General features: G+C 37.8%; 1 long non-coding RNA gene across 2 annotated transcripts; it reads left to right on the top strand.

Annotated features, from left to right (window-relative positions):
• The first annotated feature begins 1,056 nt into the window (after positions 1-1,056).
• LOC146330978 (uncharacterized) lies at positions 1,057-9,967 on the top strand. 2 transcript variants are annotated; one of them, XR_014769788.1, is made up of 6 exons: positions 1,057-1,129; positions 1,365-1,466; positions 3,704-3,750; positions 5,104-5,181; positions 6,344-6,536; positions 9,537-9,967. It is a non-coding gene; the product is annotated as an uncharacterized LOC146330978 (long non-coding RNA). The 2 variants fall into 2 exon arrangements; XR_014769789.1 differs by lacking the exon at positions 9,537-9,967 and adding an exon at positions 7,968-8,257.
• Positions 9,968-10,436: the final 469 nt, after the last annotated feature.

Genomic DNA, 10,436 nt, shown 5'->3' with positions numbered 1-10,436 from the left:
TAAAAGCTTATTTTGTCACGGGCCATCAAGTGTCTTCTTTGACTGCGAAAAAGCAGCTTGTGCAAGACAATTAGCCTGTTGCTAAAATTAGCACAGCGGAGCTGAGGCAAAAAGAGGATATTACATGTTGTTCCCAATTGTGTCCGCCAGAGGGTGTCCTAATACCATTTTTTTAGACAGAATTTGAGGAATTGTGCTCACATTCTGTCCAAAAAAATGGCATAATAGGAAAAAAGGAACAAAAAGGAACAGACATGATTATTTGTTCATGAAAAAACAAATTTGAGTGTTTTCATTAATAATAATAATAATAATGATAATAATAATAATAATGATAATAATAATAATAATAATAATGATAATAATATGATGAGCGCTTTAATTAATTAGTTGGCTAGCGCAAAGAGCCATGAATTCAAGCACCTCCGATTTTCATGCACTTAACTTTTTGCTCCAAAATTCAACTTCTCTGGACTAATTTCATCTTTTGTGACTCTCTTTTAGAAAATAATTATGATATTTTATTTTACTATTGCTTTAGAGGTTTTGCGGAGGCTGTAAACTGACTCTCCATGTGCTGCTGAATTGTTTGACGGTTCACTTGATATGCCGTGCAGTGACTCTTTTTGTCCAGTATAATACCATATACATTATTGGTTAATGCCATCTCTCTCTTCCACTGATCTATGAATAATAATAGCATACATAATAATTAACATACATAACTTACAACATCTTGAATTTTTTTTTATTATTTTCATTTGCAGAGGTATACATGTAAATGAGTGTTGATCTGTGTTTGTGCACTTGTTCTTAACAGGAAACAAACATGTTCCAGAGATGGAGAGACAAAACTCACAGGAACACACCACTATTATCTGCTCTATAAATCTTAACCTGTGCCAGGTAAATAAGAACAGCCTCCTCCCATGCATGATATGTGTCTCTTTTTTATTGTGTATTAGTGGTATATAAGCATGTAATGTACACTGTCTGTATTGTGCTTTTTTATATGCATCAATGGTGTAACATTTTTCTCTTCCTCTCACAAGGCTCTGACAAGTTGGGCACATGTCAATGAAGCAACAAGCAACATCAGCAGTCATCTTGAGCTGGAGTCAAACATGCTGTAAGTCAACTTTACAGTTCATAGATTATGCATACCATTAGTATGAGCAATAGTTATAATGTGAAAACATTTAAAGGTTAAGTCACTGCTCCTTCTGTTTTGCTCTGGTACTCAAGTGTTAAACAGAGATTTCTGTGATGTACATGTGCAAAACCACAGACTGTTATGGTATATGCCAACTGTCATATCCTTTTTTTATGTTTGTGTGCTTGTGTCCTTCATGAACAACAAACAGAAATCAAGGAGGGCTCCAGCAACATTTGACCATGCTTTGCACAGCTAAGCCACACTGAGAGGCTACGACGAATACACCTGACAACTGCCTGACCTGTACCTCGTATGTGACTGTGTTTTTCTGTCATAAATACTATAGTGTTACACCATGACTCTGAAAACTGCTGATTTCCAGACATGGCGCTAAAGTTTCCTCTCCTCTCCTCTCCTCTCCTCTCCTCTCCTCTCCTCTCCTCTCCTCTCAGGGACAGGAAAAAGCAGTGCAGCTATGTGCTTTTTACTCAACATTCATTGCTACTCTTCAGATGGACCCAGACCATCTGTAAGTATCCTATATAGCAGGGCTCCCTTAACAGGCGGACCGCGGTCCGAGTCCGGACCCGCACGCCGTCCTATACGGACCCGGACCTATAACTAATAAATTCTTAATAGATTTGAAATTTTGACAGGACGCTTCTATTTTAACTGGCGCAACTATTCTAGTCTTTCCAGCGCTGGTTTAGGTGATCAGGAAACGCACAGACCAATTGCAGAGAAGCTGCGTGTGGAGGAGACTGTTGTTAATGACGGAGTTTATTACAACAGTCAAAACTAACGTGATGGTTAATGACATCGACACCAACCAGATGCACTTAAATTAATCCTCACTTTCTACTTTGAATAGATTTTTATATTCAGTGAGCAGGCTTCAAAACTTCTACGTCTGCACTCACACTTTTACTTACAGTGTGTTGTGAGTGTGTAAACAGGGAAAAGGTTCAAATTTTCAGATCTTTTTTTTTAAACAACTGTATAAGGAGGCCTATATGTAAAACAGGAGAGTCTGTTTCTCTGTGAGAAACTTTCAGATCTTCTCACAGCGGAGTGAACAGGTGAGGGAGGGGAGGAGGGCACATTGATCACTAATCAATCACTGATACCGTCGTCATCTTGGACTGATTAAAAAATAAAAATGACAAAATTGGCGACAAACCAAACCTGGGTGTCCACACAAATAAGGTCTTTGTGTGAAACACTGCAGAGTGTAACATCGTGCTGTTTACAGACAGTCTGCTGTCATTAGTTTGTCAGACAGACAGAGAGGGTCGTGTCTAGAAGGGAACCCTAGACCCGCGAAAGATTGCGCGAGTTTGATTATCTTAGTAGAAATAACGAACACAAATCTCGCGAGAGTTGTGCAAATAAAGAGTTAGAGCTTCTAGCCATGCCCGAAAAAGGTGCGCAGCTCCAAAAATAGAAAATCATATCGTGGTGTCGATGTTTTTAATGTGGCGGGCTGCCATAAATAAAACACTATTCACTGAAACACTGATCACTGACCTGCTGTGATGGAAAAAAATACTCAGATTCTTTACTTAGGTATTTTTACATTGTGGTATTAGTGTTTTTACTTAATTACAATTTCAAAATTTTGCATGTTATTGTTTCCTTTTTTGAAAAATCAACATTTTTATTGCTGTTGTTGTAACTTTAATGGTATTCTTATTGGTATTTTTTGATGACTAAATACAGACCTGCAAAAGTCATAAGAGAAAAGGAAAAGGTGGCATGTTGGTAAACCAGTCCCCCGTCCCCTGGGGGTCTGGGAGCATCCTGCTCCAGAAGAAAAATGTTGTGATTTTAACAAGTGAACAAAACATCCTGGTGACTGTTTCAGTTAAAAGAGTTAGTTCCATCTTCTGTTTGTGGTTTCTGCAGACATTACTACCTTAACTTTTACCTTTGTACTTGGAAACAAAAGTAGAAAGTAAAGTAAAAACAGTAAAAGCAAATCTACAGTAAAAGTAAAGTTACTTTACTGAGTATTTTTATTTTAGTAATTTATAGTTGCTTGTAGACCTGTCTTATCTTCTCTTTTGTATTGTTCTTAAATAAAGCAAAAGTAATGTAATAGAAAAAAATGCAGAACACGCAATATTTTTTATCTGATTACTCAATTAATCACCAGAATAGATAGATAGATATAATAGATTATGCTTTAATTTTACTGGTCTGGCCCACTTGAGATCAAATTGGTCTGTATGTGGCCCCTGAACTAAAATGAGGCCCCTGATGTAGACGCTGATACAACTACTACACTACTTCAGTATATATCACTCTCATAACACAAGTTAGACATTATGATGTTCCGGACCTTTGCTTTAGGAAATTTTCTCTAACTGGACCTCTTTGAATTTTAGTTGAATACCCCTGCTATATAGGCTTGGTTTTGAATAGAGTTAATACTTGTTCACTGTTAAATGTGTACTTGTTTTCCAAATCTATTTGTGATGATGTGCTTCATGTTTTTTTCTGTTTGCCCCATTATAACATTTATAATGAGATTTTTCTTGTCTACAGCCAACGCTGCGTTGAGAGAGTCTGAGAGTCCTGAACGGCCAGCCGAGGTACGTCTTGTTTATCATCAAAGGAACCACTGACAATACTTCTGGTAATAGTAGTTTGAATGGTAGTAGTAGTTCTGTTAGAGCAGTGAAACTGAGTATTTTTATGTGTGGGGGAACCTGTAAATTTAGAAATGAGTCGATAAGAAATTCGGAGTAGAGACTCTGTTTAAGCATTTAAAAATCTAGATCAATTAGGACATGCTGGCTATGACTTTTCTCATTCATAACAGTCATTGTTTTTTAAATTCTTAAGCAACAAACAGTCAAATGTTGCGCATAATTCAAACATTGTTATATCATGAAGGTAGCTATTGAGTGTTCATTATTGTTCTAAATGAATGTTATACTGCTTTATAAAAAACATTAGTGTGTGTGTTTCTGTTGTTTCAGAATGGCTGGACCAAATAAGCAGTTTGTAGCAGAAGCAGAATTCTAACATTGTGATATTATAAAGGCAGCTATTCAGCGTGGGGTCAGCTTTCTAACAAACATTCAAATATTCTACATAATTCAAATATTATATTTACATGGCAGGTATTCAGTGTTGCGTCAGGTTTTTAAGTAATATTCAAATACTCTACATAATTCAAAAATTATATTTTCGAGGCCGCTATCAGTGTGGCATCAGCTTTTTAACATCAGCTTTTTAACAAAAATCCAAATGTTCTACCTAATTACCTTAAAAAGGCAGCTATTCAGTGTGGTGTCAGTCATTCTACAAACATTCAGAAATTCCATAAATTCAAACTTTATTATATTTTAAAGGTAGCTATTCAGTGTGGTGTCAGCCTTTCTAAATAATATTCAAATATTCTACATAATTCACGTATTATTACATTATCATGGCAGCTATTCAGTGTGGCTTTAGCTTTTTAACTAATATTCAAGTATTATACATAATTCAAACCTTCTTATATCATTCACGCAGCTATTCAGTGTGGCGTCAGGCATATTGTTGCAGCAAGCCAATGCAGCATTGCAGCTTGGCTTCAGCTTGTTGCATTCACAGTCGTAATTTCTTTAGAAATTGCTTTTCTAGTATCTCTAGTATCCTATTTAACTCGACCCTAAATTCCTTCAGGGTTCGATCCTCTTTTGTAAGAATGAGCAGTTTTTGAAGCAGTGTGACCTTCTGACCTTTCCTGAGAGCCCGTGTAGTACATGTTGGTAGTTAAGGTTTTTTTTTTGCTTTCATTACTTGAGGTGTATTTCACCATCAATACTGTTATTATTTTTATTATTGTTAATAGTGATTTTGAGGACAGTTTTGCTTCAATTTTTGGTCTGAATGCCTTCCTTTCAATATTATTTGGGTTTATTACATTGACACCAGGCCTTTTCTCTGTATTTCAGAATGGTCTGGTGTAAGTGAAGACCTGAGCCGGTGCAAGCTGCATCCCCCAGCAAGGTGAAAGGACTGCCACAAAGGAGGTGAAACAGCACAATAGCCGAAGTTATAAAGACATTTTTTCTTTATTCTGTGAGCCATATGGCTCCAGAATTCAAATTCTCTGGACTAATTTCATCTTTTGTGAATCTCTTTTAGAAAATAATTATGATGTTTTATTTTACTATTGCTTTAGAGGCCTTGTAGAGGCTGTAAACTGACTCTCCATGTGCTGCTGAATTGTTTGGCGGTTCACTTGATAGGCCTTGCAGTGACTCTTTTTGTCCAGGAGATGGAGCCAAGCTATCAGTAATCAGTTATTTGACTTTTGCTCTTTCTCATCAAACAGCTACCCTGACACAGTAGGACATGCTTTTCTATCCCCTTTTCCTTCTTTTTTCCCTTCTTTTATAAATTTTATTTAATACTGAAGGTTTTTTTAATTAGGAATTAGTCTCCATTAGTTAATTTTTTTTTTACACATTTATTCTAATTTTTTTTAGTAATAATTTATTTTCTTTGCATTTATATTTTAGGGATTTATTTGTTTTTTTAAGAGGATAAAGTTTTTTTTCTTCCATAACCCCCCCCCCAATAAAGGGTTTTATTGTGTGTGCGATTTTGGATCGTTGTCCTGACCTCTTCTCAATTTGATATCTTCTAGATATTATCACCTCACCTGAGATATAGGTGTGCTGAATAATTAATTGGTGCATACAGCACTGGATAGGAAGAGGTCAGGTGACGATCCGTGGCTGCTCAACCATTTACCTTTTATTTTTAATGGAGCCTCAGGAAAGGGCCATCCAATTAGAGATTTAATCTCACCGCAGGTCACAAATGTGGTGTATGCTATAGTGGGAAAATTATATGCTGAACTGGTCACTGTTGTTCCTCATAGTTACTTCTCATGTATTGTCAGGCACTAACTGGTTACTTGTCCTTGAACACACAGCTGTTGTCCCTTTGGAACAACAACTTCTGATAACACAATCACATCCTGACTCTCCCACTAAGCACTTCAGGTCCATCCTGACCCAAACTCCTTCATCTCCTCACCCTATAAGACAGATTTACATTATTGACTCATTATCAGTTCCTTTCACACTTTCCGTGTGACTGTGTACTGATCCTTTGCAAAGCTCTATTGAAACACCGCATCAAACACCAGACAATCTTGGTCATTGTGTCTGTCTTCATTTTCAGATTTTCCACCACAATTTGGTGTCAGAAGTGGGATTGCTTGTCTGAGGGTTTTTGGACTCGGGGTCGATGGTGGTAGTGCACACCCTGAGGAGATATTCCCTTCAGCCTCAACCTCCCCACAAAGATGAGTGAGAAGGAGGGCCTGAGACCAAGACCAGACTCACTCAGCGCTGCGATTCAACAATTCTCATTGGTGAGAATCTGAAAACTTATTTAATTTACTTTTAGAAAAGTAGAAGAGGGGGGAAAATCAGGAGACTGAATGTAATTTTCTGAGCACAGAAAGTTTCAGTATAAGACAGTTGAACAAACTGAGGAATTGCATGAGAAAGAAAAAAAAAAGATACCAAACATAAGAAGGGCAAGAGTAAGTTCACAGCAGATTGGAGAGCATATAGTTTATGGAAGGAAAAGCAAAAAGGAGGAACAGAAAAATACTGGTCTGAAGTTCAGAAAATCTTCAAATACATTTATCTCCCTATCACCAGTGAGATCCAACATGGGGGAAATGTACTCAAAGTCCTGAATTTCCCTGTGATGGAGACAGCAGGGGCTGGCTCACCTCCCATCACCATCAGATGAAGGTGTAAAGTTTGCCACTGAACTGACTGTGACACAAATGGTGAAACAACGTGCATAACATGGGACAAAAGGACATGCTGTGCATGCTGAAAACTCCTCAAAGCGGGAGAGAAAAAAACAGAGAGAAAGATCTAAATATGGCAGCATTGACTATGTTCCAAGGACATTCTGTGGAGGTCTACGTACAGCTGATCCAGATGTTTGTTTCCATTGTGGCAAAAAGGGACATTGAGCCAAACACTACCCTGAGCCAAACACTAGACTGATGCAACTCAAAAGATGATTGACTCGCGGCGGAATCATGGGACTCAATATCTGACCATAATGTTCAATATAACCCTGTTTTGAAGGTTTATCAACAAAAATTACCTTTGTTGTCTACATACTCAGATGTGTTCAACTGGTACCAGACACACAACACACATTTGCCTATTTACATAAAGCATGTGACATCACAAACACCCCAGCCTTTCAGAAGATCCCTAAAAATTATATTGGTCTAATCAGAGGCATGCAACCAATTGTGATCACACCAAAATCTAATTAAAGGCCCTGTCAACCATAATATCCACTCAACAAAAAAAATAAAAATAAAAATAAAAAATAGAGAGAGGCCATCGACGGTATTACACCAGTCTTTAACACTTGATTAAGGGCAGTTGTAATCATTCCCTGTGAAAATTCTCCTGTGTGCACACCAATTTTCTCAGTTAAAACAAAACAAAAATCAGCTAAAAATTCAAGAGAAAGTTTGAGCTAATTAAATCTGTCACCAGGAAGTGCACGATTACAATATATTGATGATTAAATGATTCGTGCTTTAACTCAAGTTCAGTGTGAAAAAGACACATTTGAAACATTTGGCTGAAGAAGGTCACAAAACTAGCTCGTCAAAACTGCAGTTTGTCCTACAAGTGACATTTTTGGGTCATGTGATCATATCTGAGGCCAAATTCCTCTCCCAAAAAAGAGTAGACATTTCAAAACATTTTCAAATCCAATCATAAAGAAACAAGTTATGTCTTTTGTGTTCCTATTGCAGGACCTTCATTCCCAATTATGCTGTCCTCGAGACACCCCTGAGCGCAATCGCACACGAACGAGGCCTAGAAGCACATAGTAAAGTGACATGGACTGCTGATGCAGGATAAACATTTGTTGACTTAAAACATGTCCTTCTGAAGACTCTGATGACTCTAACTCTTGGGTCACCAGATCCAAACCGACCTTTTACTCAGACTGTGGACAAAGAGTGTTCAGTACTCTAGGATGATGGAGGCAGACAGAGACCTGTAGCCTACTTTTCAGCTAAACTTGATGCTTTAGCTACAGGAATTCCTACTTTTTAAGGTTACTCTAAACTAACTCACCTTGCTCCCACGTTTCATTGATTTTGATTTAGCAGAAAACATCTTATCTTTCAGCAGCAAGATTGCTCCTTTATAACACTGTTCTATTTGAAATCCTTGATATCACTGTGAAAAGATACAATATAACTGAGGTATATTTCTGGTAAGATAACCATGGGTTCATGTGTAGTGTAGGCCTACATATCATACAGTCCCTAACCTTCTCTAACAATTCAGCGTTTCTTTGTTCTCTGTGGCCTGAGAGCCATGTATTTCCATTTTTGGGTATCATGAAGATACAGCTCTTTGCATCAGTCCATGTTAGGAGATGTGCGAAGAACACAACTATGTTCTTACAATAACTGAAGTTTGTTCCCCCAGACCAGATTTGCAAGAAACACCTTTGCAAAATCCAGATTTTGAACTGTTTGTGGATGGATCAGCATCATGCAACCCTGACACAGGAAAAAAAATGTAATTAGTTTCGCTGTGGTAACCAGGGGTTAGGGGTCTGTTTGTTGAATCCTTATTCAACAAACAGACCCCTAACCTTAACTTAAACTTTGACTCAAAAAGAAAAAAAAACAAAATTAGAAAATAAATGGTGTTATGTATCTCATAAATTATCAATGATTAATCAGTCAAAGCTTTCAACTATTGGTTCTGGAAAATGCACAAAATTTATAACCCTAGTTTGGAGAGGTGACAGTGACATCAATGGTTGAAAGTAACTAATACTCTAGTAGTTTTTCAGGCAAATACTTTGTACTTTTACTGAAATATATTTCTAACGCCAGTACTTTTACTTGTAATTGAGTAATGTTTTAGCAATATAACAGATTTCTTGTACTCTTTTCACCATTGGTAACTGCACATGATACAGTCAATGCCAAATCACTCTCATAGAAGCATGTAATCTAGCAACAGACAATATCTACACAGACAGTAGATATGTTTTTGGCTTTATGCATGATTTTGGTACAATTTGGAAAAAGAGAAATTTTCAAACACCATCTGGCAAACCTATAGCACATCACACTCTTGTTTTACAACTGCTGGATGCTGTTCTGCTCCCAAAACAGGTTGCTGTGTGTAAATGTCATGCTCACACTAACAATGACCAACTTTCACAGGAGAACACCAGAGGAGAAGCAGCTGCCAAGGCCGCAGCATGCCCAGAATTAACTATGTCTAAATTCTTTCCATATAATGACCCTAACACACCCTCCACTGCTATAGCTGTTTTGTCTAACATTCATAAGCAGGTGAAGGAAGCGCTACCAGCTCCAGCCACAGGACCTCTTCATGACCTGCAGCCTGGTGACTGGGTAGTGGTGAGAGTCCTGAGACAAAAGACCTGGCACTCGAAGCAGTGGACAGGTCCATTCCACATGCTGCTGACCGCACAGACGGCAGTAAAGTTTGCCAAAAGAGTTACCCGGATCCATGCCAGCCACTGCAAAAGGGTTCCACCTCCACCAGAGACACCTATAACAAAATTGGTCATCACATCGCGAGGATGAGAAGAAGAGGCAACAGTATTGGCATACTGTCCAACGAGAACTTGCATGGCTCCAACTAAGTGGCGTGCTGAATGAACCTCAGTGTCACCATCATGGGATCAGAGATGGAACTCCAATAACAGCCATGGCATGCATTCAGCCACCCTGGATGGTGTGGCCTGTGAGGCTCAATGTGTTTTCTTGTGAGTTCATTCCCTAAAGTAAAAAAAAATGTTTTCCATCAGATGACACAGTTAACTACTCCTGATTGGCTCCCACCATGCAATGCTGAAGACATTCCTGATCCTATTGACAACCCAGATTTTGACATTGTTATGTTAATAGATATGGAACTTTCCTGCCTAAGTTGCTTGCATTTGTTATACTAAATTCTCCCATCTGTAACAACAGCATCTTGCTTTTTCCAGGGGTAGTATTTTATGAAGTAATGTTTTAAAATATTTCTTCACTCTCTTATACTTTACTATTATGTTATCATATGTAAGGACTATTTTTTGTTGTATTGTTTGTAGAGAAGGTGTGATCTTTTATGGTCTTTTATAATTTTCCTTTACTTTCCTTTTTATGTGATCACGTATGATCAAAAAGGGGGGATTATAGTAAGAAAATTATATGCTGAACTGGTCACTGTTGTTCCTC

This window comes from Lutjanus erythropterus, chromosome 3 (assembly GCF_056507025.1).
Source record: "Lutjanus erythropterus isolate fLutEry1 chromosome 3, fLutEry1.hap2, whole genome shotgun sequence".
Taxonomy (NCBI): domain Eukaryota; kingdom Metazoa; phylum Chordata; class Actinopteri; order Lutjaniformes; family Lutjanidae; genus Lutjanus; species Lutjanus erythropterus.
This window is presented reverse-complemented; position numbering and strand designations above follow the sequence as displayed.